Source organism: Cygnus atratus, chromosome 4 (assembly GCF_013377495.2).
Source record: "Cygnus atratus isolate AKBS03 ecotype Queensland, Australia chromosome 4, CAtr_DNAZoo_HiC_assembly, whole genome shotgun sequence".
NCBI classification, from domain to species: Eukaryota; Metazoa; Chordata; class Aves; order Anseriformes; family Anatidae; genus Cygnus; species Cygnus atratus.
The window spans coordinates 19,554,652-19,582,308 of record NC_066365.1 but is presented as its reverse complement, the minus strand read 5'-3'; the positions used below and the strand labels follow the sequence as shown (position 1 = coordinate 19,582,308).

General features: G+C 35.6%; 1 long non-coding RNA gene across 3 annotated transcripts; it reads left to right on the top strand.

The window, feature by feature from the left end:
• On the top strand, positions 1-26,984 carry LOC118253523 (uncharacterized). Of its 3 annotated transcripts, XR_004780457.2 has the most exons (5): positions 1-103; positions 10,670-10,736; positions 14,154-14,229; positions 23,180-23,347; positions 25,596-26,984. It is a non-coding gene; the product is annotated as an uncharacterized LOC118253523 (long non-coding RNA). The 3 variants fall into 3 exon arrangements; XR_004780455.2 differs by lacking the exon at positions 23,180-23,347; XR_004780456.2 differs by lacking the exons at positions 1-103; positions 10,670-10,736; positions 23,180-23,347 and adding an exon at positions 13,582-13,617.
• The last annotated feature ends 673 nt before the right edge of the window (positions 26,985-27,657 follow it).

Genomic DNA, 27,657 nt, shown 5'->3' with positions numbered 1-27,657 from the left:
CACACTAAAAGTGGTCCTGTATCCTGACCAGGAGGAAATAATTGTTAACTGCACAGAACAAAACAGCTGTTCCATTGCAACAGTTCCAATTAGAAGTGATCAGGTAATTAATTAGATGCAGAAGCAAATAAGCTGTGAAGAATTCAAATGAGCTGTTTGCTCAATTGTATTCAGAATCATCAACAGCTGAATAAAAATGTGGTATCCTGAGACAGGTGCATGGGCATGGAGTCTTCAGTAAATATAAAGATATATATATATATATGAGGGATACTTAGTCATTCAAGGCACCTGTGTCCCCTCTTGAGCCAGAAGGTCTGCACTCACCAGCGTATGTGGACAGTGCTGGCTCACTAGCTATGAGTTTATGGACGGACAGATGAAAGGAGAAGAAATGAGGGGTATAGTGATTAAGAGTATCTTCTCTTCATCCATTGCTGCTGTGGCTCCTATAAATCCCTGGCACTGTATAACTTAAGAGCATCTAGCAACATTAACAGGACTTCTCCTATCATAGAGGCAAACTGTGTCCTACATTCCCTCAGGATTCAATAAGGCTTGAGTGGTGCTGAGGGGCACTGTTTGTACCTAGCAAGGTGCTTGATTGCTAAGTGGAAGGAACAGATCAAAACAACGTGACAGATCATTTTACTATGGAGTATCATTGTCATATGTAGGACAGTTGTTCTTTAGTAAAAATAAGGTGCCTGTATCAGTGGGATCATTCAAAGAATAAGTTCTGTTGAATAAGGTGTTGCTATCTGGCTCCATTCTAACTAATGTAACCCACAAAGAAATGGCTGTCATGAAACAAGCAAATGTGTCAAGAAAATTGAAGCTAGGTTCTGGTCAGACCTATGCAACTTGATTAGCATTGGCAGAGTTGCATGGGAATAAATGAGTAAAAATAAACTTTGGGTCTCTTTGTTGCAAAGTTCAGGTACTTGGGCAGAATTCTGGATAAGTTTAGCTCTGGCTTAAATAGTATACATTTTCACTATGTAAAAGGAAAAGAACTTAGCCATTTGTAGGGAAATGGCTGCACATGGATGCCAGTCTATTACTACTGAGCTCTAAACACTACTCTGTTTTGCTGATGTTTTGATTTGTGTACGCTGCCGTAATGTGCAACAGCTATCTCCTCCAAATTGTTGCTATAATTAATGAGAAGACTGCTATGGTTTTAGGTTTGAATGAGGAAGCTGTTATTTCAGTGACAGTACCAACTGATTTGGAAACAGTAGTATTATCTGATGCAGTGTATGAAGAACAAGCCCAGCTGGAGAAGCTTTGAAGCAGTCTGAGTAGGAGAGTGAAGTTCTGTTATATAATTAGGCTGGAAAATAAAGACAGTCTGAGTCAAAGATGCTATCACACTTAATCATTTCTGTTGTATTTTTATCATATATCACTGAAATCTAGAGGAAAAGCAAAGAAAATCACTGCCTGAGGGACAGATTCTGCTGCCATTCATAGAATCATAAAATATCCCAAGTTGGAACGGACCTATAAGGATCATTGAGTCCAACTCCTGGCACCACACAGGTCTACCCAAAAATTCAGACCGCATGACTAAAAGCATAGTCCAAACGCTTCTTAAACTCCGACAGGCTTGGTGCTGTGACTTCATCCCTGGGAAACCTGTTCCAGTGTGCAACCACCCTCTTAGTGAAAAACCTCTTCCTGATATCCAACCTGAACCTCCCCTGTCACAGCATGACTCCGTTCCCTTGGGTCCTATCATTGATCACCATTCTTCAAACAAAGCCTCTATAGACCTCTGTAGGCATTTCCAGTGGAAAGAGATGACAGGACATGGAATTTCATGATGCTGGGCAACAGAAGATTTAACACCAGAGACCTCTGACAGTCTGCTGATTCAGCCACATCACTTCTGAATTATCAATAAACAACAGTGTTGAAATCACACATGATGTTTTACTCTTGCCTCTACCGCAAAGCAGTAGGGACCACCCAACTCAGCATTTCAGTTCTGTTGAATGTATGAATATTTGAAAGAAGTCATGAAACAATTTAATATGAAATGCATATGACTGAGTGGGAAGCTACTCTCAGCAAAATGCTCTGTTAAGAAGAGGTAAGTTTGAAATGTAGGCCTATGAAATCCAGAAAATTACCAAAATGTTTGGGGGTATGTACTGAAAGAGAATGGGGTGAATAGAAACTGAAGAAGATGATAGGGAGGGGATCACAAAAACTGAAGGTGAAATAAAAAGCACAACTGTATAAAAATCACCAAACAAAAGCTTACTGTACTAAAAACGATAATTATTACATGGTTAATCAGTGAACAATCAAAACAAAAGCATAAATCAGACTTTTCTCTTGTTGTACACTTCTTGTGTACATTTTAATTGTCTCTTGATACTAAAAGCCAATGCTTTTCAGTGTTAGAAACTGAAAGAAGGAAAAAAAAAAAAAAGAAGAAAGGAACCTGAAGGTGCAGATGAAGTACTCTATGAGAAACAGTAACTAAACAAAGTACAGCTAGACAATCCAAATGTGACAAAACCATCAGGCATTTAGGGTTTTTTTCTGGACTGTAAGTGCAAAGCCAAAACAAAACAAAACAAAACAAAAAAAGGAAATGAAAAAGAAAAAGAAAGTAGTTCACTGGTTCACTGTAGGTTCATTAGAAAAGACCTATAACCCTTGAAAATCATATTGCAAGGTCAAGGAGACAAACTATGGCAGGAAGCTGACCTTGTCATTTAGAGAGTCCACTAGGATTGCAGTGGGGAGGGATGAGCTGTCATTGGAATTTGCATGGGCCAATAATAAGCACCCCACACTGTTTTGTACTAAAGGAGTGGATGAGATTCTCAGACAAAATTAAGATCTTATCTATATCATCAGTGGTGTGATAGTGTAGTTGTAGATAGCTATAATTTAATTTGCCACCTTGTCTCCCCCTGCTCCAGCTATATCAGTTTCATCTAAAAGACATACTGCTTTTCCTGACAAACTTTGCATGCTCTAGATCAGTCATGCACCAATTTCCTCATATTTGCAAATACCGGCTGTATTTAATCATACAAGAAAGACTAATTCCCTGCAACTCTGGGATAGTTATATGCATCTCAACTTTTGAGATGAATTATGTGCTTACTGTAACATTTTTTCACATCCCCTTTCTGAATCAGTTTGTGCTTTAATGGCCACACAGATTGTTCTTTATGTACATCTTCCTTCTCAAGAAGTTGGTGGGGAGGCTTTGTAGTTCACATCTGTTTTTACACATTCTGCTCTTTCTGTTTCTTTCATATCAAAGGAACATATGCATCAAAATAAATAAATAAATGAAACAAAATATCTTTGCATCTTGTTCTCCCTTTCTTTTCCAAATACTTCCCTCTGCTCCCGCCCCCTCCTCCCTCTTTTCATTAACATTCAGAATTGTTACTATCCAGATGATCCAACTGGATCAATGTTGGTGCTATCAGTTATATATGCATGTATGTCATGGATTAGCTCTCTGGTCTTGCTCAGATTTTGTAAATAGACCAAATGCTCTTTTCTGCAGGAAATGGCAAGTCAGTGAAATGAAGATGCATTTACCTATGTTGAATAGGGTTTGCCTGACAGCTAGTAGACTTCTGCCCTATGAACCCATCCCTGACTATGAGTATGAGTTCAGGCATTTAGGCTGTGTGACAGGGTGTGGTCATGCCACAACTGAGGTTTCCTTAGCAACATTATAGATGAACCCAACCTGGACCTCTATTGTCTGAAATCTCTACTAACTGAAAAAACAGCTACATTTTGGCTTGCATTACAGAGGTTTCTAGTTCATTCCACAGTCTCTCTCTCTCTATATTTTTTTTCTTTTCTAATATATACCATATATATATATGTTAGGTTATATATCATATATAATACATATTAAATATATTATATTATGTATACATGTATATTATATTTTTATATAAAATATTCCATTCATATTTATACTTGTGGGTGTTGATATGGGTTAAGAGACTGACTCAAAATCAATTAAAGCCATTGGTGATTGCAGTGCATTTTTAGTGCACGGGCTCTAACTTAGTCATTAACTTTGCGTGTAAGCGATGTGCGTCTCCAGATCTAACTACATCAAAGAAGGGGGGCAGGTTTTCACCCAATCTTTTTCTTTCACACTTTATACAAATGAGTGGCTCTCCGCATCAGCATGCTCATATCTGTGGATGTCATTCTTCAGTGCATTATACAGAAATAATGAATATTCTGTTTATGGGTACACATGGAATTCTTTATTAAATAGAACATCTCTAGGAGCCAAGTGTTGCCATGCTTGGTTGCCTGTGTGGATTTAGCTAGAAAGGACTTAATATCATAGAAAAAAATGAATACAAATTTGGTAAAGGGAAAGGAAAAGGACTTTTTAAATTATAATTTCTGCTCTGTTACAGTACATACTCCATAATCATAGTCCCTCAGTTTTATCTTAAGCATTTTTTAATAACAGCATCTTTCTTACTTCATGGAATACTTCATCTGTATTTGTGTCTGTGTATAAATATAACAGCTATAAATGTTTCTTGATGATGAAAAGTTCTTGAACTGGTAAAGCAAAGCACGAATCTTGACTGAAGAGCAGTTCTGGGTAAAATGCTAATATAAGTCATTTTACTGTTGGGTAATGGTGAGAAAAGTGTTTAGAAGAGAAGGAAACTTTTTTTTTTTTTCATATTGATATGAAAAGCTAAATGAATAGGTGTATATAAACTTTACCTTACCCCCATCTTTACTTGACATGATAATTTAGTCAAAACAGAACTGTCATCTGTGTAATTTCAGCAGTGCAATCTAAAAAAATGGAAATGAAGAACTGAAGTGTAAGTTGAAAGAAACCATGTGAATCTTTCTCCTCTTCATAGCACTCTTTTACATTAAAAAGATTCTGCTGATTTAAACAGCTTTCCTGAGAAGTTTTTTTTCAAGTAGAAAAGAGAAGAACCCGAATTAGTGCTTCTTAGTGAAAACTTTACCTATTCTTATTCACAGGGATGGTGTTAAAATATTTTTGTCATTTTCATCACAGAACAAGAAATGGTAACAATTTTATTAAGAATAAATTGTGCAGCTCTCAAAATCATGATTCCTATTTTACTCATCTCTTAATGAGAACAGTATAAATTGCCTTTTAATGATCAAGCTCACCTATGCACTTTAACAGCATCTTGAAAGATCACCCAAAAGCAGTGTATATTTTGGTCCATAGTTAACTTTCTAACAGTAAGATTTGGGGTCACCTATTTTTCTCCTTTAAGTAATATTGGTACAACTTATCTTTTTTATTGAAACATTACTATTGGGATTTCTATGAGCAAACTATTATTGTTCTGAGCCAGTAACAAGATTTAAAGTCATATGAATATTTAAGTAGCTAGTTTGAAAATGAAAGAGCCTTTCATTTTTTGCGTCTTCCCCCCCCCCCCAAAAAAAAAAAAAAAACACTTGAAGGAGGAAGCCTTCCAAATGCTGCATATGCTACTTGCAGGATGTAGTGCAGGATGTAATGTAAAATGGCTTACATTACGGTAAGGTAACTATGGCTTGTTGGCTGGTGCAGATTTGAACAGCCTCTCCTCACATCTCCAAGGCTTAAGATCTAACTTAATCTAGAGAAGCCTAAAATCTATACCAGCAGAAGCTGGACTGGGTTAAGAAGTCAGCAGCAGACATTTTATGCAAATTCATTAGTTACATTTAAATACATTTCTTCTCCTTCTACAGAATCCCACTCACCCTCCACTGCCTGTACATGTGGCACAAGCCCATCAGAAGAAAGGGCAGAGTTAGTCCAAGGGTTGAGAGTGCTCTCTTCACTCATCTCTGTCAGTTTTGATTCAGGTCCTAGTTCTGAACAGTCAGTGGTTTGTATGAGTTTCTTAAGACTAACTGCCATGCAGATCTAGAGATTTAAATAGAAACAGGTCTGAAAAAGGAGCAGATATGTTTAGGATACTGTATACTCAGGTTTATGTTTGCGGGGAGAATGTATAGAAACAATTTTCAATTTTGGGCAGTAATTTTTACCAGTTGACTACATAACCTATGACATGTAGAGCATTTGTAGAAGATAGAGGTTCATACAAACTCACAGTCCAAGTATAGCAAATACTGGCACCTTTTCTATTGAAAAATAAATTGTTGCAAACAATTGCTGCAAACAAGCAGGTATTGATTTTATTTGAAAACAGTCCCCCCCCCCATTAAGTCAAGTAACTGAAAGTACAAGATAGGAACTATAAATTGTTAATTTCCCATGGAATTCATATGAAAAGAATGAAGAAAGAAGATCTTAAAACCAAGTAAGATTTATTACAGAGATGAAGATAAAAAGACTCTCTGGAACTATTGAGAGAGAATGCAATGTGGGATGGAGCACAGCAATGACACAGACAATCTGCAATATCCACAGCGTGTTTAGATGACTTAAAAGCAGCAAGGCAGCAGGGCCTGTGGTTGTGCCTGAGTTATCCTGGACAGATGCAAGATTTCTGAGATATGAGATAATATGGCCTAACTGTCACAGAGGTCACACATTGAACCTGTTTCCACAGATTAACGTACTATAGTACATCCCTTAAATCATGGTAACTTTCCCTCCATATAGTTATAGCTTACAGCAGATTTGAGTTAAACTGAATTCCTAGCTTAAATCTTAACTGACACCAAGTACCTGTTTTGCTGTGGAAATTTTTTGTATATCCAAATCTCATCTTTTTCCAATTGAAGCCAAAACTAAAATTCTGTTCTTCGATGAAATCATTTTCATGCACATATTCATTAGATACACCACTCAGGGATTTAAAAGAATAAATATGAAACAGGTGAATCTCATGTACTTACAGCATTAATCCTATTTCCTAGACTCAGAAAATTTGTTCCTCTTTGCTTAAGGGAAGTACTCCAATCACGGGTTCTGATTTACTCTCAAAATAATATTTAGCTATTCCCAAGGCTGGTATATTATTTCCTCAAAGCCTGAGAAACCTTTTCCATTGGGAAATTACAGCTATTCTGACTGAGCTGGAAAGTAGCCATGAGAAAAGGGATTTTGCCAGGGAAGGGCTCAACACCTTATCAACCTCCTGTAGCTGATTGGTCTTTTTTTCTGGCAATATAATGACTAGCTGTTCCAAGTAGCAGTCAAGAGTTAACTCCACACAGAGCAATTCATAAAAGGTAGCCTGTAATGAAGTTTGTACTTTGTCCTCTTAAGTTAAACTAGTTGTTCTTTTAAGGGTAATTCAGGATATGGTCAGCTGATATCAGTAAGACCATAATGTCTAGTATCAGTATACTCAGTCACAGTATAAAATTTGTTAGGTTGGTGTACCAGGTTTTCAAAAGAGACAGGATCCATAAAAAATATCCAGCCATTAAGAGTCAAAACACCAAAAGAGTTTTCACAGTGGAAACGCAAATGCTGTAAGTAAACTGTGACATACCCATTCAAAATAAATTCAGAATAAAAATCTGATTTTGGAGTAGAAAAAATCATTTGTAAGTTTGTAAATATCACATTTCATTTTCCTTTATTTTGGAAATAAAAAGTAACTTTTTCTAGTGAGCTAAACAATCTTAGCTTCTTGCTCTGTTTCCTCTGAAGATATGACTCATTGAAGGGAGTTTATAAAAGAACCTGTAATTTTCACTGGGGTATACCTGAAGACACTCTGGATCAATCACTTAAAAAACACATTAACACAAAAAAATGCTAGTTTAATATTATAAACTACTAATTAATTAATAGACTTCTGTTTAGAAGAAGTTTAACAAATGAGTCTTATAAGTTCACTGTTATTCCCACCAAATCTGTTGATCTGTGAACTTCAGAGCTGAGGTGATCCAAGCAGCCTTGGCAGATAGCCAGTTGACTCACCAGGCTGAAAACCTTAAGAGGACAAAAGCTTGGGTGAAGTGAAAGACTTGGCAAAATAGAAGCTGCACTCAAGTTTTAATGAATGTACAAGTGGAAGGTGGTAGAGAATCAGGCATTCTATCTTAACATGTATAAATATTGTCTCATCCGGTGCTCCCAGGTATTTGGGAGAGTCTTTTGAACTCGTTAAACAAATACACTGTAGTTCAGACTTTAGCAAACAAGCATTTATGGCTTTCATTGAAGTCAATAGCAGTTTTACTCCGGCTTACAGTGTAAAACTCAGGAAGAGGAATGGGCTGTAAATAGCCCGCAGTACTTGTTCCACAATGTCATGACATAACGGTTGTCACAGTCCTCCCTTTAAACTGGTATTGCTGTTTCAGAGCTCTGTGATTTCCCAAGCAACCTGCAGGAAAATGCAAAGAGGAGCATGCATTCCTGCAAGGCACTTACAGCTGTCGTTTTATTTCTTAAGACTTATGAATGAAGGTATCACTGAAACCAGCTGTTGTGTGAAGAAATTTAAGCTAGATATTACTGCCTGTGGCATTTGTGCTCAAAACACTTTGAACACTGAGATTACTGTTTGTAGAGGTAAAAAATAGAGGATACATTTGGTCTAGTAGCACATTAATTCAGCTTATTGCTCGCTCGGTATTTTTACAGGACCACCATTATTCTTAGCTATGCATTTATTTATTTCTTCATCCTAATCTATCTGAAAAAAATGAAGAGTATATACATATATTTTCTAAATATAGTGTGTCCTGAAAATTTTAATCTGAATTTAAAGAGAATAATAGGAATAATATGTTTCCAGGACACTGATAATGATTTATTTTCTTTGTCTTTTTTCTCCCAGAAAAAAAATAATGTCCTACTTAAAACAGACTTTGAGAAATGCAAGCTAAAAGTGGTAGAGTAAAAACCATTTACAAGGCTTGAAATGACTGATGATGTAGTTCACAAGCCTCGTTTAATTGCATCTGTATATCCTATCTGTAATATTAGTTGAAATATGGAAAAATTAACTCTGAGGTCAAACATCATTCAGTTTCACAGGAACCAAAAGCCCTTTGGTATACCAGTATTCAGCTGCTTACACTATATCTGTTTTCAAGACAATGCTGCATGAGCTATGAGAATACTCTGAAACAAGAAAGGAATCCTTTCCCCCCCTTTCCATAATTCTGTTTTTTTTTTTTTTTTTTTTTTACAATTCAGGAGGAATTCTGAATTAACAAAGTAGGAAAGATGGCCGCAAACTTCTCTGCAGATGGCATAGTATTCTATGAGAATGACAGAGAAGTAGAAGGGCTTTAGTGCAGAGACTGAGACTTTAAAGAGTGTTTGTATTATTTTATTTGTTTCACCTCTTTAGACTACCTAACACCGGGAGCTTGTGCAGTTGCATCTAGAAGAAAAAGATCTTTTACAAGCATTGTCCTTCACACTTCATGAATGAATTGCAGAACCATTGCCCAATGGATTTTATGCTCCTACTTTCTGATTATTGTTTGACAGAAACATCTGATTACTAGTTCTAATATTTCCTCAAGCACAGAAGCTCCCAGACTGCACAGAACGGGGGTTCAATCTGTCCTCATCTCTGAAATGAATGCCTGTAAATGTCTACAAAGGAGGACTGGGAATGGATCACTTGAGATTTGCTATTAGATCTTGCTGCTAAACATAACTGAGAAATGAGTATGCTGTCAGAAAATGCAATTTGTATTTTATGCCCTAAGTAGCAATTTTTAAAATATATATATATATTATTTTTTTTTTTTGCCAAGGTTGTGTCTTGTATTCTTTCTACAAATTGTACTTCTCTTTACCTGAGTAGTAGGTTGGAATGTCCAAGAAAATTATAGTACTGTAAATCATTAAGACAATATGGGAAAACATTACTAAAGCAATTATGACTACAATCTTTAACTGGTTATACAGGGATTAACGATGCAACAACTTGCAATATTCTTTTTATTACTAGCAGGACTTCTTAGTTTCCAAAGGAAAAGACTTTTTTTTTCAATGAAAGAAGAATATTTATATTTGTTAAGTTAGATTTATATTCAGATTATTTAAAGAAAAATGCATCAGTGAAAAAATTGTATGAATCTGCTGTCATTAATGGTTTCTGTATATTAATATTATAATTTGTTTCTGCACTTGGTCAAAATACACTGAAAAGATGTTATTCATACTTACTTTTGACTTAATCTTTTACTGGTTAAATGTCTTTGAGGTTTTACCTTCAATGATTCACATGTAAAATACTTAGTGACTAAATTCTGTATGGTGTTTTTCTAGTCATTGTCATACAGTTTGTTTACTTTATCAGTTTCAATTTGCTAAAAATCTAATCAGAGATGATGTGATAGTATTATATTGCTGAGATGCTAATGTTAATTAGGTAGGTAGGTTAGGAAGGATTATTTTTTTTTTCTTCCCTCCTATATCCTGAACAGTTCTTATCCCTGACAGGGAATATTATAAGATAACACCTTTTAATTTTGAAAAAAAAAAAAAAAGAAAGGATCCTGTTATACCTGTTGAGCAATGAGAAGATAATTTAGTCCTTTAGAACATGCTTTGACAAAGTCCTTCTTGATAGAAGAAATATGCCTTGTGAAATGGCACATAGCAAAGCTAGAAGAACTTGTGTCCCAATATGTCTTTCTTATCTGCAGTTTAAGACTGAAACAAATCCAGAAATACTACTCATTGTTAACTGTTTCTTTACAATTTTAGCAAGAAGCTGTGAGAAGATATCGAAAAGGAATCCAAGTAGGAGAAGAGAGAAATAACTTCTCTACTAGTAAGTGAAATGATGATGAAGAAGAACTAATGTAAAATGGTTTATTTTCAATTTACATTCTGTTTCTATTGTAAGATTTGTACTTCACACAAGAAGCGAGGAATGAGCAATAGGGAGCCACACTCTATACAAGAGAAGAAAGAGATTTTTTTCTTGTAATGACCTCAGGAACATCATCCGATGCATTCAAAATATTTTTACTCAGCAGCTCAGGCAATATTAAAAGCAGAAGTAATATTATAGTTACATAGTAAAATCATTTGGTGATTCCGTCTGAAACTTCCACATTGTGATTTGTTCAATTACACTGCTCTTTCTTTGCATATTAGGATGTAAAATTGAGCCAAGTGTTTTTTTTTTTTTAATATACATTTCATGTGTATCTCAGGCCAGGGACAAATGGGATTCATTAATGTGATCATTCACATGGGAATACATTGAAGAATGAATGCACTTCTGTTTAAAAGGAAAGGATTGGAATAATATATATTCTTAGGGTGAAAAAAAAAAAAACCAACAAAACAACAAAAAAAAACACCTACAACCAAACAAAAAATAGAACAAACCCACCTAAACTGTGTAGCTTGCAACAGATTCTCCCTTGCCGAATTGGAGAATTAAGTTCTGAGGCAGGGGACCATGGATCTCTGCAGAACCTGGAATCACTCAGAGTGTTCAAGACTGGCTGGGATCTTCCCACGCGCTGAGGAATTTCAAATGGATCTGGGTGGAGCTCTTCAAAACAGTGACACATGGAGGCCTGTAATTCCTACAAAATGTTCACATAAAGCTCACAGGAAAGTTTCTGACATGCAGTTTTTCAACTGGATTGAGAGTGGGACAGATAGACATCAGATACAGTGTTTATAATCACATTTTTTATAAGCTTTTACTGGACCAGCTTACAACATTGCTTTGATGTAGACTGACTTCTGCTTTAGCTGCAGCTCCATGGATTGAGTGATACTCATATTTTTTTTAAATTTTTTTTTTTTTTCAAAACTTTCTCCAGTCCCTTCCTTTCAGCATTTCAAGGCCTCTTCCACCTTTTCTAAACTGCTTGAAGCCCATGGCTTTTGGAGGACAACTGATTTGTCACCTTTTCATTCAGAACCGGGAGACTCAAAGTTGCGGAAACACTGAAATGAAAATGTTGGGAATCTTGTAATACTTATTCTTTACAAGAAGATGTGGAAAACGGAATATAAACTAGTTCTCACCAGTAGGAAGGGATGACGAGAAATAAAACAGCCTTTAGCCATAATTTGGGCAAACATTGCATGGCTTATTATGGAGGCACAATTCTTCTCTCACTGCTCTGGTTGTAGTGTCACTAACTCACCTAATTTATATTCAAATGAACAATGAATGAAGACTATAGGGAAGATGATCTTTCTTCCAGGAAGACCACAAAGACAATATAAAACTTCTTTTACAGAAAGATTTCCATGACAAGATTATTATAAAGTTGAAAATACTTGTGCACATTGTGAATGACTGACACAATATATTACTGCTGCAGGAAGTCACGAACGTAACTTTTACTTTCTCAGGACAGCATCAGGAAAACTAATTAGTTACTCCAAAAAACAAACGAACAAACAAACAAAAAACCAAACACCTAAGTTAATACTAAGAAAGCAAGCAAATTGCAAATTATTTTGCAAACAATGGAAGATCAAAGTGATGAATATTAAAAGACCAATTCAAATAAATGCATTTCTTGGTGCTGTTACTTCTGTGGCCTTCTTCCCAGGAGAGAGTTTTATATTATAAATCTGAGTTCCCAAGCAATTCATGAGTAAAGTAAGATTGACATTTGTAATAACATGCTGTGTGTATAGCTGCTGAGTGTTAAACAATTGGGAGGTTGACTGAGTCATTAATTCTGTCCCTGAGTTAAGCAACCTGATGCCTCTCCTGAAGACAATTGCTTATGTCTTAAATACAGTTGGATGAAGAACCTCAATTTTATGGTCAGAGCATTTGACCTAGAAACACAGAAATCTTGGTTTAGTATTTCCTTATTAACTTGAAGAATTCAAACCGTCACCTTTTATTTGAAGAAATTTGGGACTTCATGGGTCCAAGAGAGAACATGATGCCACAACATGGTAATTTGGGTACTAGACTAAGAAAGTGAATGATCTGGAGGCAGCAAACACAGACTTGTGTTTAAAGGACTGGAAAATTTCTAAAATCTGCTCAGGGAAGAAGGCATCTTCAGAAACTATCCTAGGCACTAAAATGCTCTAGCTTAGGTGTTTCCTCTATCATTTCCTATTCCTTTTCTAGTCTTACTCACAGAAAGAAAAATAAAGAAACATCGTTTTAAACTGGCATAAGAAGGGACTGAGCTAGAATTTTGTATCTTCATGATGAAGAGGACATTTTAAAAGACTGTAGTTACTTGCAGCTGCATTTGAACTGAAAATAAAAGATTGTGTATTAGATATGCTCTAATGATGGCTCTCAAGTTGATTTATTTGGAGAGCATGTGAAGGAAATGACATAATTTTGGATCCTAACAGTCATATAAACAAGGTATGAGCAATGCATTGTGAGCTGCTCAGCTGTGTCATTTATAGGTATTTCTGGAATTTAGCTTTAAAACATGAGTCAGTTTGGTAGTTTGGATGGCAGCACAGTAAGGGTTTTTCTGAGTACTCTTTGGACTTGATTTCCAAGCTATATTGCACACTAGGTACCTCATTCCTTTGCTGAATTTGACGCCTTGCTGGTTTATTTTCAGGGAGGTTATTGTACAGAGGACAGAATGTTAGTTTGCATTGTATAATGAGAGTAAACATAGAAATGGATTCAGTTGTGTATAAAGCCACTTAAAATGGCAAGTTTTCTCTTTGGCTCTTAAAGTATTAAGGTATCAGGATGTTTTTTCTTCTAGTTCAGATTAAAAGTTTATTGTGCTTTTGTATATACAGCAGGAAGATATTGTAGGCAGCACAAAAAGGGCATTGTTCCTGGGCTATTTTTTCATTGTTTTGTTAGAGCATGCCTCAAGATAATTTTCTTCCTTCCAATTAGGAATCTGGCGTGTTTCAGAAACATGGAATGTACAATAATTATAATCATCAAGTAGTTGAGTGTTTGAACGTGTGCCTAAAGTGTATGGGTAATTGGTATAAAATGTGCAAATATTTGACTAAGTGCCCTGAGACACTCTTTGCATCCTAAAGGCAATTTTATGGTATCAAGACTTCATGCAAATAACATCTTGTATGATATTCTTTGTTCTTATCTATTACATAGTTACATTTAAATAATTCACCAACTGAGTTTTCTCGAAGTAACTGCTTTAGAAATATTGACTAGTATAGGAACATGATTTTATACTGCATATGTCTATCTACCTAATCCTCATTATTTTTTTTCTGTTTTTCTATGTTGTGCTGAAAGCAACATGCCCATGTTTGTGCAGTGCTTATCAAATGAATCATCTGAACCATCACTGATATCATCTACCTGGACCTCTGTAAGTCCTTTGACAGTCCCACACAACATCTTTATCTCTGATTTGGAAAAATATGGTTTTGAAGGGTGGACTATTCAGTGGCTAAGGAATTGTCTGGATGGCTGCAGCCAGAGAGCTGCAGTCAATGTCTCTATGTCCAGGTGGAGACCAGTGAAGAGTGGTGTCCATCAGGGGTCCATGTTGGGACCAATGTTGTTTAATGTCATTATCTATGAGACACTGGGATTGAGTGCACCCTCAGCAAGTTTGCAGTTGACTTTAATCTGAATAGTGCAGTTGAAGTCATCCAAAGGGACCTGGACATGCTTGAGAACTGGGCCCATGTAAATCTAATGAGGTTTAACAAGTCTAAGAACAAGCTGCTGCATCTGGATTGGGGCAATCCTAGACTTGAGTACAGAGTGGGGAAAGTCACTAAGAACAGCCCTTTGGAGAAGGACTTGGGAGTTCTGATAGATGAAAAGCTTGACATGAGCCAGTAGTGTGTGTTTGCAGCCCAGAAGACCAACTGCATCCTGGGCTGTTTCAACAGAGGTGTGGCCAGCAGGCCGAGGGAGGTGATTGACTCCCTCTGCTCTGTCCTTGTGCAGCCCACCGGGAGTGCTGCATCTAGGTCTGGGGCCCCCAGCACAAGAAGGATGTGGGGCTGTTAGAGCAGGTCCAGAGGAGGGCAATGAAGATGATCAGAGGGCTGGAGCACCTCTTCTATGAAGAAAGGCTGAGAGAGCTGGGGATGTTCAGTCTGAAGAAGAAAAGGCTCTGGGGAGATCTCATTGTGGCCTTTTGATACTTAAAGAAGGCTTATAAAAAAATAGAGAGTGACTTTTTACATACCCAGATAATGATAGGACAAGAGGAAATGGTCTTAAACTAAAAGAGGGGAGACTTAGACTAGATGTTAGGCGGAAATTCTTAACTCAGAGCATGGTGAGGCACTGGAACAGGTTGCCCAGGTTGTGGATGCCTCAAAGTGTTCAAGGCTGGGTTGGATGTGGCCATGGTCAGCCTGATCTAGTAGGTCACAACCCTGCTCATGGCAGGGGGTTTGAAACTAGGTGGTCTATAAGGTCTAATCCAACCTGAGCCATTCTGTGTTTCTATGACCTAGCTGACCTTTATTTCCTCCATTAGTCGTCATATGTTTTTTTTAGCTTATTTTTTTATCTACTTTGCAATATCCATATTTTGAGATTATTCAGGTTATCACATCTAACCATCATACCGTTTAAGAGTTAACTGACTATTCTGAATAATGTTATTGTGCTGGTCCTGCCACTGAGGTCTGCCCTTTGTCAGAAGCTACATTCCCTTAGAAAGATTTTTTTTCCCTATCCATTTATTTGCAAGCTTTACCAGAACAAACACAGGGAAAAGAGGAAAAAAAAATTCTAGTACTTTGAAGGGGAAAAGTAAATTGTAACTAATGCACCTGAAAAACTCATAGAACCAAATGCATGAGATTAAGAAAAAGAAGACAGACAAAAAGAATTCTTTAAAAATGGAAGACAGGGTACTTCCTTGATTAAAAACATAAGGTATATTGTTTTTTGATTCTAAATCTTTCCGAGGAGATATCTTTAGAATTAGTTATTTCAGTACTTTCCAAATCTTTTAAGTTATGTCAGGATGGTTGGATGACTCCTGCCAAATAACTCTGAAAAGTTCTCTTTGCTTTATGTAAATACCATTTAACTGCGTTCCCTCCAGAAATGAAGACTCCTGAGGGAGGACTTCACTGAGAAACACTGTTGTAAATGCATACAAAATGTCCTGTGTTTCTGAAGGTGTGATGAAGTTTTGCATGAAACTAGCTTTTTTATTTTTATTTTTTTTTCCAAATTAACTTTATTTCTAACTTTAGAACTGCAAAAATGAAATCTTATTTTCCCCAAATAATAACAAACCAAGAAATATTAACTTTTTCTTTGGTTCTTTATGCTCAGTGGATTCCCTCACCCTAACCCCCAAGCACTCTGTGCAGTTTGTGAGAAAGAGAAAGGTTTAATGATAAGTGTGCACGTGGCATGACTATTCATGGGGCTGTAGGACATTCTCATTTTGAACTTGCTATCTATCAGCCTAATTCTATCAGGTTAAATGAAGGAATTTGTGGCCTGTCAAAGTATACATGACATCAGATTCAGCATGCTTTGCAAGCTCCTTCCCTGAAGATCTTAATATTGAATATTCTGTGACAGTATGGTGACAAGAGAAGTTATAATGATGTCATGAAGCCAGCTATCTCTATGAAATGAAAGAAAAATCTGTAAATTAAAAATAAAGAATAAGTGTCAATATATTTGTTATAAGATAAATATCACATATAAAATAGACACTGGATATGGTTGCTGATTATTGTCTGCCTTGAGGGCTCCTTCAGTCCACAGAAAATAAGAACAATGTAGTAAAGTGGAGAGGAAAACACAAGATATTTGGTTTCTTTGTACAAAGAGAGAATGGAGTAAAGTAGCAGATATAGGAATGTTAAGACGTCAGATTACATTCAGTGGGGGATAAAAAGCATTTGGGATAGGATCAGCTAACTGCCAGAAATAAAAAGTTTACACTGGTTATAGCCAGACAGCGGGAGGTTTAGGGCTAGAGTGATAACAGACAGCAGCAGAGACAGGAAGGTGATAAAACTGAATGGATGAAATAGGATTAAGAGAGGCATAAATAAATTAAATCAATTAAAGCCTTACTTTGTTTCTGCCATGTAATTATATGCAGTTATTTTAGTGATCACAAAGCTCAGAAAATTGCAACCATTTTCTACAAGCCATGTCTACGTGGAAAACAAACCCACATCAAACAAACAACATACACATGAATACAAGAAATATAAGTAGTTTTCTTGACCTGTCTTGAAATATCTTCTTCATTATAACTGAGTTCAGCGAGAGGAAGTAGCCGTTCTGGGAAAGACATCATATTGTGCTGGTCAAATGATTTTCATAATAAGAAAATTTCCTGAAGAAAGCTGACTAAATCTAAATCTGAGGTTTATTTTTATTTTTTATGTTTTTTTTTTTTTGAAATCAGGTATGAGGAGACTATCCATATCCACATATTTTATATTTGTGACCTAGTAGTTAATAGTAGATTTTAATAATAAGTACAAATAGTGAGATTCATCTCAGATAATTTTAAATGGTTGAATAGGCAAGTAATCTATCTCAGTGCCATTTATCAGTCAGTAGAGAGGGATATACCTCTAAAGTGCAGCTCATTTACTCAATTCTACACAGAAGGATTCTAGAGAGCTAATTTTTGCATGGCTAAGTTAGCTGTAAGGAATATCACCCAAAGTGCCACAGAAAGACTGTTGTAGGCATGGAGGGGCAGACAGTGGCACTCCACAAGAGTCTGGGTCCTGGAGAAGGTTTTCAGTAAATTATCATGCATTTTCCAAAACCATCCTCAAGTTGACTTGTTCCTTCCTCTCACCTCATGCTTCCTAAAAGATTTGTTTTTCCAAACTTATTAGCAATATACACTTAAAATGGAAATAGCATGAATAAAAAGGATGGACTAAGCTAAGTTATAGTAGTTATCAAAACAAAAACAAAAAAAAAAAGAGAAAAATTAAATAAATCATAGATTATTGGGTGCTTCTTCAAAGTACAGCAGCATTCTGATCTGAAGCCCAATTGAATTATTAAGCTTCTAAGAGGTTTTAAAGAAGACCTTAGTAACTTTCTAGTGACCTTGTTAACAAGTTTGGTTTTCCCTGAAAGTTACAGGTGGTTGCAAATTTTCTATTGGATCAGCTAGGGTCATTGCTTTAAAATATAAATCCAGCTTGCTGTTGAATATATGAGATTCGATTTGCTTAGCAGAGAAAAAGATAGTTAAACCATCCAAAGAAAAGCCTGGATTGCTGTTCTGATCCATATTATATCCTCCTAACATAACAACTTCAGCGCTTTATCTATTTTACTGGAAGGAGAAAAGCCTACAGAACTAAAGATTTTAAGTCCGAATTAAGGAGACAGATATTACATAGAAGGATTGATATGCTATGAGGAGTAGACAGTAAAAGATTACATTCTAAACTCATATTTCATCAATTAAGAGGGCAAAATACAACAGGTATTGATCTCTGCACGTAGGTAAACTGCAGTTGCACATACAAATTGCTATTTCACAACACCATTCATGCAATACGTCCCAAGAAGCTTTATTTGCTATCAATAATAAACAACAAAACTGCTACTGAACTAGATAAGCCTTAGAAATCAGATGTCTTTTAACAGTATTAAAGTCAGAGAGCCAGCTGCTTGGGCCCAGCCAAAGGCCGATGCAGGATTTGAGAAAGGGAAAAGCATCTGTCTTTAAGTGACAATCTTATCTGGGATTGGCAAAGGCCAGGTAATGGCTTGCTGCCAGTAAACCTACTCTACTGAGATGAGGAAAGGGACAGATGGAACAGATTTCTCAAAAATTCTCCCATACTTTCTCAAGATTCCTACCAGGGGTCAATGTCTTTTTGTGTTACCTAAACTGTTAGAGGCATAGGGAGAGGGGCTAAGAATCCAACACCTAAACAAATGTGCGATGAAAGAGAAGCAACAGTCCCCAGAGTGGAGTGAAGCAGAGAGTGCTTGAGGGGCCATACCAGGTCCCAAACCATGCTAAAGCTCCTTTGCTTTGATTGGCAAGATGTTGTATGTACTATAAAAGAGTTTTAACACCCCATCTCCCAGGCTTTTGCTGTTTAAATGTTGTTTCACCAGCTTGTATGAGCTTTGTGTAATCTATCAAGCCAAAAAGGAAAGTGAATATGTACATAAGGGATTTTGCTTGACTGAATAGAGGATTTCCTACATCAAATGTAGTAGTACTCTGTCTATGAGGAAATGCATCAGATCACTGGTAATCAGTATTGTCTGGTCTTTTTATTCTTTTGAGTGGTCACAGAGTGACTGGTAATTTGTCCTACTCTGCTTCCTTTCTTACATCTGTCACTTTTATTTTTTTTTTCCTTTTCTGACAATTTACTTTCATTCACATTTCTTTCTATTTAGGTTATTTTCTCTTAAGTAAGCCTCAAATACAAAAACACGTATATACCTGCAGACCAAGATGAAATCAATGTTGACAAGTTTATGTGTATGTCATACTTGTTTCCTTTTTTCATGTTTATCTCACCAGTTAGATGAAAGCTATTGAGGGCACAGACTATCTTGTCATGCTTTTACACTTCTGTGAGCACCACTTTTCAGTTGGTCTCCATTACTATATATCACAGTTATTATACTGTGTATAATGGTGTTTCCCATAATTAATATAATTAATAATTCTGAGTTTAGAGAAGTACCAACATTACATCAAAAATGAAAACTGTGCAAAAGTTAAGAAAGATATAAGGCTATAATATTAAAAAATAACAAGCCAATAAAGAACTATCAGGAATATAGTAAAATGAATGACTGTGAGGCAAGAGCATAAATTCAATCAGTCACAGAACATTATGTATTTAGCAAAGTAGATATTCTAGTAAAATTTATGTTTCTGAAACAAAACATTCATTGAATGGAAAACAAGCTTTCAAAAATATTGCTTTATGAAGAAAAGCAGCTAAACAATAGTCAAATGACACTGACACCAAGAATATTTATATATTATTAAAATTGCTTCAGGAAAACAAAAATCCAATTGAATGTCATTTTTAACAAAAATATGTACCTCACATACCATTTTTCCTAAATACAGTGGAGACCTATGAAGTTTACAAACCACCGTAGTATGTGAGATCATCACAGAGCTTCATGTCTTCATGCTTTATTTCTCACTTGACATAGAACTATTTTCTGTATACATTTCAGATATAAAATGAAAGACTTCGCAACTTGTCCAAGTCATGTTAGGTGGCTGAGTTTGGGCAGTGATACAAATGTCAGTTTCCTAATTTTCTGATTAGTGCCTTGTCAGCCTATTTGCTCTACAAATCATCATTTGCACTACAAGTCTAAAAAATATTTGCAGTTTTTCCTATCAAAAGGAAAAAAATATTGATGAAAGATGCACATTTATCTTCCATAACATGCAGAAGCTTTCCATGAATTGTTGGTTCATGAGGGACCTGAGATCCCTGTGCAAACATCTGAGGTCAAACAATTCAGCATATACATGGGTGATATGCTGTTTACATAATACAGACAGAATAAGACTGTTAAATTGTAACCTCCCACTTGTTTTGTGAATAAAGTTTTCATCACTATTTCTTTGGTAATCCCGTTAGGTGGTAGTAAAAAGCAGTGACCTCTTAAGATAAGCAATATGATTTGGTAGGAGGCAGGACAGCACTAGACAGGTAAATGGTCCAGGGCCCTTAAGAATATTCTGTATTTGCTACCCATGTGGTCACTGCTTTTGAGAAGTAGCTTGGAAAAGTGAGTGTAGAAACTGCTAGGCTAAACAATTGGCTAGAAACAAACAAACAAATAAACAAACAAAAAAACCACACACACAAAAAAACCAGCTTATTTTATTTGATCAGCTAGTCCTAGGTGACAAAGAAAACTTCACTGGATTATAAGAAAACTGGCTATGGTTAAGTGATTAACTATTATTTAATGTGATTGGATATTATATATCTATATTATTCAAACTTTGGGTCAAAATTCTAGGAAATCTTGGGATGAACAACAGATAAGAGACCTTCTAAGGCTTACAAGGGACATCTTTAGGATGATCAGTAGGTTTATTCCTTTCTTTGAAAGTGTCTCAATCTTAGTGTAGCAGAGGTGATAGTGACAGACAAGTGGTATTGTCTGTTAGCCAGGTGAAGGTATTTAATAAGAGGGATATGATGAAGAAGAAAGGTAAAAGAGGTAAAGGTTAAAACTGGAGCAATTTTAACAAAAGAAATAATTTGAACACAAAGACAAAAAAATGTGCTCTGCAAATAAAAGAAAAAATACAAAAAGGAAAGGGAGTAAGAGTAGAAGTGGGACAGATGAAATAGTAACAAAAAAGCCTTTGAGGTTGATAATACTTGAAAAATTCAAATACAGTAGTGTTACAAAATAATTTGTTTTAAACTGTTATTATTTTTGATAGAATAATACTGTATTTATGACTCAAGTTTCCAAAACTGACTGGTAACATCTGCTTTTTATGAGTCTGTATCCCTAAACAACAGCATGTTACATGCCGTGGTGATTCACACTTATATTTGTAAGATCCTGGTTACTTCCCACATGCTGCCAATTCTGAATTAGCTATGCTGAGTAGAAAATTAAAGGAGAAAACTATTGGGAAAAAAAAAAAAAAAGAAAGCAAAAAAAGTGGTACAAGAAAAAAATCTTCCATTGTAATAATTGAACTATGTCAAATTATATCAGAGAGAGAGAAAAGTTCTACCATCTAGTCTGTTCTTAAGGTTACCTAATGGTATTCCTTATGAATCTTGGTCTCTTAAATGATGGATAGCAACCAAAATTAATACAAATGAAAATCCCTTTTTCTTAAAAGGAAATTTCACACCCATGCATGAGGTTGTCCCTGTGAGTCAACTTAAAGATAAATGTAAACACTACTGTGTTTTTGGATACAGAATATCAAAGCCTCCAACTTTGGCATAAAAGAGGTCTTGAGAAGTTCATCATTAAAGGTATTTGTGTGTATGGTTTTTTGTCCAGCTTTCCTTGCTGGTGTGTGGCAGAAGCAACAAGACATCTGAGCAGGACTGCAGTCAGGATTAGAAGCAGTGCTCAGAGATGAAGGCCAAGCCACAGGCAAAAATAGGGTTTTGGAAAGAAGGCAAGTCTGCTGGTGTTTTGCAGTAGGTTGCATTGCACAGATAATGGCTGTGTAGCCTGAAGGATGTTATGTACTCCATAGCTTCAACAGCGGGAGCTTTGATAACCATTTCCAGCAGCCATGCTTGTGAATTGTTCCTGACGAACTGTGATGAATCATCACACAGTGATGTGTGCCAAAATAACAAGACCAGTTTATTTCATTGTAAATTTGTGACAGGTTATTGGAGTTAAAAAGTCAAAGAGAACCAAATAGAAAAGTAGTCTCATCGTCACTTTGTCTGATGTTGGCTTAAAAATAGCATAATGTAAAGGTGTAACCTACTGAGATATCTATTGCTTATGCAAATTTTTTACATTTTTTTTAAGAGAATTATTCATGTATGAGTTATTTAAAAAAATATTGATCTTGGACATGTGATCAAGGCCTTGATATTTTCCATTTATAGATGATGATTTAGTTTATGTTGATTTATAAATAGGAATCTGAGGAGAGAAACAAGTATCACAAATCTTGAATTCCAAAGCTATTCCAATTCTATCCTTTTATAACCAAAAATAAATTAGTGTCTTTTTGGAAAACCTGCTACATGATTCCGTGTATGGGCCAATAAATAAATAAATAAAGCAAGATTTGTGCATGAAATTATTTTCTCTGTGACTTTATATGAAACAAGAAAGTATTCAAAAAGTCATCTGCTACCTGATGTACAACCTATTCAATTCCTTCATTACTGCTATAAAGATAAAATTCTTCGCCAGAAGGCAGAAATATTTTTGAGAAGACATGTTTAGGCACTGGGTCTTTGCTTTTAAGGGATCTATTGACATCTTAAGAAGCAGTTTCGTATTAGCCGTGGTATTTTCTTTGCTCTTTGCTATGAAATACAGTAATCATGCATATTTAATTGGCCTTTGAAAGCAGTAGTTTTCAAGTGGTAATCTACAAGGAGGTTTAAAATCCTAAAAAATCTGAAGGCTTCTGATTTAATTATAATGGCCACTTACCTAAAAAATTAATAGAAGCTAAGTGTTTGTCTAATTCATGTGATTAAACAGTCACAAAATGGCACCACTTACAGTTTACATTTTGTGTAGGAATCGTGCATATTTTAAGAGACACTGAAAGCGGTTCCATAGAAATGAATGAGAAAAACACCTCTTTTCATTTCTCATGTCTATAGTCCCTTTCTGTGATATGAAGAACTTCAGCAATGAGAGCCAATGTATGGAAATGTTTCCTTCCATTTTTTTCTGTTTCAAAGAAGATTTTGTGTGGATCTGAAATCTGTATACTGCAAAGGGGATAATGATTTTTGGAGGTCTGGACAAGACAACCCACGAGGAGTGCGGTATCTTTTTTTTTTTTTTTCCTCATTGAAACTACAGCAGTCTCGGAAATATTTCAGAAATATGTGAGAAAATACTCTGAAAAATATGTTGCTCCTATAAAAATATGAATGAGTTGTAATATTGTCCAAAACAGAAAACATTTGTTTTTCTTGGGGGGGATGAAAGATTGTTGAATGAAAACTTGAATGAAAATTTTTTCAGAGCTGAAAAATATTCATAGGCTCATATTACAACTGTAAATTAAAATAGGAAAAGCCATGCTTAGTGAAGCTCCAACTCAGCACAGTTTTCACCACACTGATACTATTAAAGTTTGTAAACAGATAAAAGAACTCTCTTTTGAAGTGTAAGAAACAAAGACTAGTTCATCTGTGTATAAATGGCTAATTTTACAAATTAGGTGCCAGTTTTGTTTAATTAAAATAGCTATTAGAAGTATTTATCCATATGTATACACAGCTCAATCTCCTCACTACTGAAACCTGCTCTTGACAAGTATTATTAGGTAGAATGGAGAAGAGAAGCTCCTTTGGGCTTCTCTTAAATATAAATAAGATTGATAATATGCACAAAAACCCTTCTGGAAAAAAAAAAAAAAAAGTAGTGATTACAAGACAGGACAGGAGTTTTCTTAAAAGCATTACCATCTGTAGTATTTATCAAACAAAACAGAACAAAACAAAAACTCTTTTCAGAAATTCTGCCTTTTTAGTACTTTATTTTTCTGAACATTTTTAGCTTTATTTTGGGGGTGGGGTGGAGAGTGGGAGAGCATTTCAAGTGTTAATATTTAACCCAAGCTGATACCTCTTTTCAAGTTATAAAAATGCACTTGCTTGTTTTAGTTGCTTGCTATTCATTTTCTGTGGCACATAAAATCAGGCTTGCTGGGCATTTCCACTATTTTTTTTAATTGTGAGGACAGTGTCTGTTGGTACCATTTTTGCCATACTGCTTGCTGAAATAATAAAGGAAACATCAACACCCCTTTGATAATTTCAAGAGAATTTACAAATAAGATTATATTATTGCCTGATTTTGTTCTTATAGGGCAGGAGAGGCAGAAGAATGAAGATGGGAATGTGAATTCATGGGAAAAGAGAGCACAGAGCAGTCCTATAGCCCTGGCAAAAGAAAGTAGATATAATGAGTGGTAGTTGAAACACTGGTCACAAAATACAATGAAAGGTACTGTGTATTTGTACCCTGATTTAAAAGTTACATGGAATCATCTTGTGCCTGAAAGAAATAGGTCATGCAACATTCTTTGAAACACTGCTTGACAAACATCTGACTACCTCTGGTGGATCCTTTATCCAAAACCTGAATAGCATCTTGGTGTTTAGAGACTAGTAGTGTAGTCTCACAGCATCAGTGTGTATGGGAGAGAGGTAGAAGGTTTATTGCTTTATGTAGAGCAAAGCAACACTATTGCTAAATACAACAGATGAGTGAACAAAACAAACAAACAAACAAACAAACAAAAACACTCCAAAAAGAAACAGTAAAGGAAATGATTACTTGAATTACTCTGTCCCTACCAGACAGAGAAGAAACGAGAGTGACTCATTAATGCTGTGTATAAAACTGAAAGAGATTACAGGAGTTATGCTAATTTAGTAGATATATATATTCCTTAGTATAGGAATTCCTTAGACTAGAGGAACCTGTGAAATGCAGAAAATGAATAGCAATATCTTCTGGTTACACATAAGAAAAGAGGGTTTCAGGAAAGAGTATGGGAAACCTTAGCAGGCTGGACTGGAAGACTGTGAGGTCAACAAAGGTTCTCATGAGCCTAAAACCAATTGGTGACTGACAGTATACATGCACTACCAGCATTGTGTGACATAAAATTATTCTGTATGGACCTGTCACTAACCCTACCTCATACATTTAGTGCCCCTTATTAGGTCTTTCATGCAGGGCAACCAGTGTAACTTTTGAAAATTTTAGTAATTACTTTTTCATACAGAACTTTTCTGTTTCTTCAAACAATAATTAAAACTAAATGCCTGCGTGAAAACAGCAGTAGATTCTGGGGAGATTAGTGAGCCCTGCTTCTATGCCTAAATTATGGAGACAAGCCTTTAAATTTGGTTAATCAAAACAGGCCTTTTACTTTCTATGCACATACTCTGAAGATACAAAAGCAGAGATAATCTTTGAGATTTGGATCCTAAATATCTGTCTTTGCTGAAACTTTCTTGCAATGTATCATTCAACTTTCTTCTCCTTACTTGGCAGAATAAAGCGATCCATGTTGGCTGTTCCACTGCTGGATAACCCCCTGTCATTGACCCTTCTGCTCAACAGTCTCCACCTGCAGATCTGTAAAATAACTGTGTCTATACTGAATGGCTGATTCAAGTCCTCACAGCAGGCGTGGAACGTGATTACGAACTCTTAAAAGTAAATCATCATGCACTTGTGTATTATATGGACACAGTTGTTGAATATTTATGGAGCATAACTTGAACCTGTTGTTGAGAAACTCCAATATATAAATGTCTAGAAGATAGTAAAAGAAAAATGGCCATCTCAGACAAAGGTCCCTCAATAACAAAAACTTTAGTTTTTTTCTTCTACAAAAAGGGTGACTGTGTTCCAGCTCTTACAGCTGTAGACAACATAAGAAATAGTCAGGCAGACCACTGTATAGAATGAAATCATAGGCCACAAAAATTTCTTATGTTTTATATCCTGAGGGTAACAGTGTAAACACAGTAATGCGTTGCAATTATGCAATGCCTTTGAGGTGAGGAACCCAAAATGTTTTGTAGAGGTGGGTAAAAACTAAGTTTTTGAAAGACTTACAAACAGCAGTGGGGAGCCTTCCCCACTTTTGTGCAAAAAATTCATTATTTTCTCTATGTCTCTCTGACTGAAATTACAAAGCAAAAGCAAAACCAAAACAAACAAAAACCAAAACAAAAAACAAAACAAACAAAAAAAGAAACAAACCCAAAACAAAAACCCACCTGTTTGGGTCAATAGAAAATTAATTCCTTATTTTCTTAGTGAAGATGAAGGTCACATATAAAATATTTCATTTTATTTTGCATGTTGAATTCCTTTTCTAATATGTCCTTTATTCAAAATAAGTTTTAAAGCAAGATATTTACATGACATGATGTTTGACTTCCAGTTTTTGCCATTTTAATCTCATTTTGAACTTTTTTCAACTCTTTTCAATCTTTGAACTTGATAGAAATTAATTAAATATTTCTGTTCTTCTCCTTTCCAATTAATGTAACTCTGTTCCACTCTCCTCCCATTTATGCTATTAATATCCATACATTCTAAATTTACACCAGTAACTCGTCCCACTGTGTATTGATTGATGTAATAATTCAATCCAAAAGCAGTGTCATGTTGTCTGAACTACACATAATATCACTGCAAACCAAGAAAAGCTTGCAGGGAATGGATGGAATTTCAAGGCAAATAGCACCTCTAGTTATTAAGAGGCTGAGTAATATGGATAGGAAAAGCTATCCATATTGGGAATCATTCTGAAGGTCAAATGAAGCATTTGAAATAAACTTTGTTAATTTTCTTTAAGTCCAAGACAATTAAGTTAAGATTTCAGAGGGAAAAATGAAATATGAAAAATTTAACTGAAGTGTGCTTCATTAACATTCTGAAATTTCCAGGATGTTCTCATCAGCTGCAGAAGAAAGAAAGAAAGAAAGAAAGAAAAGAAAGAAAAGAAAGAAAAGAAAGAAAAGAAAGAAAAGAAAAGAAAGAAAGAAAGAAAGAAAGAAAAGAAAAAGGAAGGAAGGAAGGAAGGAAGAGAGAGAGAGAGAGAGAGAGAGAGAGAGAAAGAAAGCTGCTTCTTCAACTTCCAGGAAAGCATTGCATTAAGCCCAGAAAAAACTCAAGTGCATAAATGTGACCATTATTCTTCTATTGTATTCTGGGAGTACAGCATGTCCCTAGCTGGGGCTGGAGCTTTCTCCACTTATAGAAACTTTAATGACAGAGGTTCTGGAAATGAGTTTGGCATTTAGCATTTGTGAGCAAAAGGTCTTAATTTTAAAAAAATCTCTCCTAATTCCAAATAAACTGACATCCTCTAGGATGTTGCTTCTGATGGTTTATGTTCAAGTATGGTATTTGACCTTATAGTGTTCTCCTCGAGTTATCCCCTCCAGACTTCAGCTTTGGAACTATTAAAGACATTACTGTTAGGGAATCAATCACAGCTTTTACATGACTCCCAATGCCAGCTATAAGACATGAGGATGTTATTCTAGAGAGAAGTGATATTTAATGACTAGGGAGTAGCGAGTGTTAAATAAAGGAA